Source organism: Chenopodium album, chromosome 24 (genome assembly GCF_948465745.1).
Source record: "Chenopodium album chromosome 24, dcCheAlbu1.1, whole genome shotgun sequence".
Taxonomy (NCBI): domain Eukaryota; kingdom Viridiplantae; phylum Streptophyta; class Magnoliopsida; order Caryophyllales; family Amaranthaceae; genus Chenopodium; species Chenopodium album.
In genome coordinates, this window is record NC_137857.1 from 14,343,064 (window position 1) to 14,349,063 (window position 6,000).

Below are 6,000 nucleotides of genomic sequence, written 5' to 3' on the forward strand. Positions count from 1 at the left end.
TTGTAATTGTGAAAATGTGCATTGAAACAAAACACTTGCCCTGGTATCATCCCAAAATGTTTGAATCAAGCCCGGAGGTACTTGCCGCCAACCAAGTGTAATCGGGATTTTACGCGCACACATGCCAACTTGGTTTGCATAATTCCGAAGCCATTTGCCAGTTGGTCGTCCTCTTTTGTCATACTCCAGGACCATGGGACCGTTTGGCTTCCTAAAACTTGTTGTCGGACCCCTACCCTTTCTCTTAGCAGGAGCCTTTAACCCCCCTCCACCACCTGTGTTCAATTGCTCATGTCTTTGGCTATCAGTTTGAGGAGTAGCGTTCTCACCAACGACCTCAACAATTGTAGAATCAATAGGAGGCGCACGTTCAGCTGACAATTCAAATTCTACAAGCCTCCGCTCAAAAGCATCTTGTTCCTGATCTTCTGGCTCACCCAAATCAGTCTCCTTGTTGACATCATATGGCTCGTCCTTGTCCTCATACTCACCATCATAGCCATCGTCATCATCCTCCAAATCCTCTAGTACTGGGTCATCATGATCGTCCTCCATGAGTTATAAAAACCTGTCATTACAAACATAAAACGATATTAGTTCCATAAAAGATAAAAATGTTGACATAAAGGTCATACTACATGTTAGCATATAAAATAGGCAAGTAAGTTCACATGTAGATCATTTTTATTCTATTTTCATCAAATTGACTTGTAAAAATAGGCAACTAAGTTCAGTACATGTTAGCATATAAAATAGGCAAGAACTTGTAAAAGTTTAGCAACTAAGTTAACACTTTCATTCATTTTTCCCAAATCCTATTAATAAAATAACTTAACTTATGATTAAATAATACTTTTAAATGCTTACAATCTCAAATTAACTGTTGTAGTACCTCATTCTAACATTCCTTCGTTGTGGTCTGACCGCATATAACTTGTTTGGTCGTCTATATCATTTGATGCAATAGGTCTAGGAACAGTGAAAGGTGCTGAATCATCAAACGCATCGTATTCTTCCTCATCCTCAACATCTCCAATGCCTAGGATTCTTCTTTTCCCAGCTAGCACAATGGACCATTTTGAATCGTCTGGGTCAGTGACAAAGAACACTTGCTTAGCTTGAGATGCTAGGATGAACGGTTCCGCACTATCATTCAAGTGGCCAAGATCTACAAGAGTAAAGTCATCATACTTGACATTACGCCTGATATTATCAACCCACTTACACTTGAAAAGTGCAACCGTGAAGTTACAATAATCAAGCTCCCATATTTCTTGAATTCGACCGTAGTATGACAATTTTGCATCGACAGGTGATTTATCCTTTGCACTTGCAAACTCCCTTGACGATGCCACAAGCGTTACTCCACTGTTTTGGGTCAACGAAGATTTCAAATCCCGACCCTCTGTCCAAAAAGTGTACCCATTGATGTCATATCCCTCAAATGAGCGAACATCATCCCTAGGACCATAAGCAAGCCACCTTACTGTATCGGTGACACTATCATCCAAACGACTCATCACTCGTTCACTAAACCAACTCACAAACCTCTTATTATGCAACTACATCAGTGCCCTTTCACCTTTCGATGGAAACTCATCACGCAAACTAGCCATGTGCTCATCTAAATATGGGTGAACATCTGCAACATGGTGCAACACATAAAGGTGTGCTTGTAAGAACTGATCTCGATCAGGTGACATTCGTTTCGACCCAATTGTGCCATGACCATCCAGTCTCCCTTCATGTCGAGAAGTAGGAAGACCAATAGGTTCAGCAACGGCTAAATAGTCGGCCACAAAATTACCAATCTCCTCACTCACGGTCCCTTGAATCATGCTTCCTTCCGGATGAGCCGGATTCCTTACTTTATCTTGCAATGTGCCCATGTGTCTTTCAAAAAGATAACACCACCTTAGGAAAACTGGACCGCACAACTTAATCTCACGCACCAAATGTAGAATAAGGTGGACCATTATGTCAAAAAATGAGGGTGGGAAATACATCTCAAATTTGCACAAAGTCACAACCACATCCATTTGCAAAGCATCAAGTGTACAAGGATCAAGCACTTTGCTGCATATTGTATTGAAAAACGAACATAGGCTTGTAATAGCTTCCCTCACGTGCTTCGGTAAAATACCACGAATTGCAATCGGTAAAAATACTTGCATCAACATGTGACAATCATGGGATTTCATACTTGTCAACTTCATTTCGCCACTTAAGGATACAAATCTTTTCATGTTAGATGAGTACCCAGAGGGAACCTTAATGCCGTAAAGACATGCACAAAACATCCGCTTTTCTACCCTTGACAATGTGTAGCAAGCCAGTGGTAAATACTTCTTCTCAACCTTGCCTTGACCCTCATCATCTCTACTCTTTGAAGCATCCGCGGCCTTTCCCTTTCCCTTGCTCTTCCCCTTTCCTTTTTTCGAAACATTTACATTTTCCTGTTCCGGTTCTTTTCCCTTTCTATCCTTCCCCTTTCTAACCTTGTCCTGAGGCCATAATTCCGGACGAATCCCCATCTCTTGCAAATCTAACCGTACACCCTTTCCATCCTTTGTTTTGCCTGAAATATTAAAAAGCGTTCCCACAAGAGCATCACACACATTCTTCTCTATATGCATCACATCAAGGCAGTGCCTAACAACATGTTCTTTCCAGTACGGAAGCTTCCACAAGATTGATTCTTTTTTAAAAAGAGCTGTTGAGACCGGAGCTTTTTCATATTTTCCAAACACCGTTCGTATACCCTTAACTCGAGCATATACCTCAACACCCGTAATGGCCTAGGCGCAATCTCCTCCTCCACTGTCCCATCGAAAGCCTTTTTCTACCTACGGTACGGGTGATCACGCCTAAGGAACCTTCGAGTCCTTAAGTACACATCTTTGTGAGAATTCTTCAGGTATATGCTTGATGTGTCATCAATACAAATGGGGCATGCTTTTTTCCCTTTAACCTTGTACCCACACAGGTTGCCATATGCAGGAAAGTCATTCATGGTCCACATAAGGGCTGCACGCAATGTAAACATCTCGTTCTTATGAGCATCAAAACAAGAAACCCCTTCGTCCCACATTTTCCTCAAATCGTCAATTAGTGGCGCAAGGTAAACATCTATGTCATTTCCAGGTTGCCTAGGCCCCGTTATTAGCAATGAAAGCATTATATACTTCCGTTTCATACATAACCAAGGAGGCAAATTGTAGATCACCAAAAGAACAGGCCAAGTGCTATGCTGGGTACTAAGAGTGCCAAATGGATTCATCCCGTCTGTGCACAACCCAAGTCTTAAATTTCTGACTTCATTACCAAACTACGGAAACTTCAAATCAATGTTCTTCCATTGCGGGGAGTCAGCCGGATGCTTCAGCATTCTGTTTTTTTGTCTTCCCTCGGCATGCCACCTCAAGTTTGTAGCGTCTTTTGGAGTTGAGAATAGACGCTTAAACCTTGGAATAATAGGAAGATACCACAACACCTTAGCAGGAGGTCCCGTCGTACCAGGATTGCAACTCATGCGCTTGTAGCGCGACTGCTTGCATCGTGGACACTCCTCCAATTGTTCATACTCATTACGATACAAAATACAGTCATTAGGACATGCATGTATCTTCTTATACTCCAAACCAAATGGACACATCAGCTTCTTTGCATAATAGTAAGACTTAGGAATTTCATTCCCATCAGGCAAGATATCACTTAATGCGGTCAACAAAGAAGTGAAACTGACGTCCGTCCACCCATGCTTCGACTTAATGTTAAAAAGTGTTAGCACGGCAGAAAGTTTGGAGTATTTTTTGCACCCAGGGTACAAAGGCTTTTTGGAAGCCTCCGAAAGTAATTCAAACACATCACCTTCGACATTATGCAACATCTCATCCACGTCCTCATCCTCGACCTCATCTACTGGATCATCCTCAGCTCCATCCTCACCATCCTCAAAAACATATTCATCATTCTCACATTCTAACCCCACATGAATCTCATTATTGCTTCTGTCATGCACATCATTCCCATCAAGATCCCCACTATACTCTCCACTTTCACCATGCCAAATCCACACATCGTATTTAAGTCTAAACCCACGACAAAGTACATGATCTCTAATGATCTCAACACTATTGACCACCTTCACATTTTTACAATCAACACAAGGACAGTATAGGTATTCCGCACCCATTTTGCGCTTATAAGATAAAGCCGTCTTGCAAAACTCTTGAACCCCATTCCAAAATTCCAATGTATCACGTCTACCATACATCCAACCACGAGCCTTCTCCATTTAGTAAAGTGTCTCTAAACATATATAGCAACAATTATGAATAATGTACAATTGCTACATATTTTACGTAAATCAACTTCAAGTACACACCGTGAATAAACCATTCATATAGTGAAAAAATACATGTTTCCAAAGTGTCCTTATCACTCCAACCTAACCCATCCTTGAATGTCTACTCTCACTAGTGAATGTATGTCAACTTTCCAATTTTAAGGAAAATCCGGCAGCACTTCCCCCCATTTCTCCAAGTACACGATGTAGATAATTACTTACCCACATATGTACCCAGAGAACATGGTGAAGAAATGAAAAGCCAAGATGTTCCTTAAAATCGAAAAAAAGACATACATTCACCACCTAAGTGAGAGTAAACATTCAAGAACAGTCCCAACCGGGGACTATTCAAGACTTTCTCCTAATGAGAAAGCCTTGAACGGGTATCTAGGCATATGATGATGCAAACATTCAACAAGACACAACTTGCAATATCATGAACAAACTTTTATCAAATGGATAAATAGAAATAAATATAGCTCCATAAAGATTATAGTTCATACCAATATAGCAAGTACAATGGATGTAATATCATGAACTTCCCACTTGAGTAGCTAATAAACTTGTGCTTCACTACATATCAATCTACAAAAATAAACAAAATAAAACAACATAAAAGTTAGTAATTTTGTCAAGAACTATAAAACAACCAAAAATTACACATTAAAACATACCAATTAATAATTACACAATAAAACATACTACCAAAATTAAACTAATTAAGTAACAAGGTTACTAATAATCTCTAATTTAATAAAAATTACCCATTAAAACTTATGAAAATTCAAATAACTTTTTTCCTAATCTCTACCTAATAATAAAACAACCTAAATTGTTCAAAATTTCTTAATAAAATAACCTAAAATTCAGAAAAATTAGGGTTAATTATATTCAAAACTAACTTAATTTTAATTTGCCTAAACATTATTCAAAATGCAAAATCAATTAAAACTAACCCTAGGTGGAGATGAAAGGGTGGAGAGAAGAACGGTGGTCTGTGGTGGAGGGAACACAGCGGCGCGGCGGCTAGGCACAATGGCGCGGCGGCGAGGAGGCGGAGATGCTGCTGCTGGTGGAGGTGCGGAAATGAACCTCAATGCTGCTGCTTGCTGCTGCTGGTGGAGGGGGTGCGCGCAGGTGGTGGAGGGTGGTGCGGTGGCGGTGGTTGTGGCTGCTGGTGGAGGGTGGTGCGGTGGCGGTCGTTGGAGAGTGAGGGGGAGTTTGTGGAAGCTTTGTGGTGGCTGCTTGTGAATTGAGTGTGTGAAATGAAACAGGAACTCGAGAAAGAAGAAAATAGCGAGGGAGGGCGGGTTTTTTTTTTATTAATTAAATAGGCTATTGCCACCGGTTCAAAACCGGTGGCTTTATTATTATTGCCACGGGTTCACTTTGAACCGGTGGCAATACCGGTTCAACTCCTCCCACCCATTAATATTGCCACGGGTTTGGGTTGAACCGGTGGCCAATTAGGGGTGCCTTTTTCAATTTTTCTACTAGTGAAAGGGATGCTACTTCTAGTAAGGGTGTTTATGCATTGGAGCAAGCCAACGCAATCAACAACCTCTCTACCCAAAGCTCCAAGATGACCAAGAAAATGGACGAGTTGATGAAAGAAAGGTCCAATCCTCATGGTAATACCTCCCCTTCAA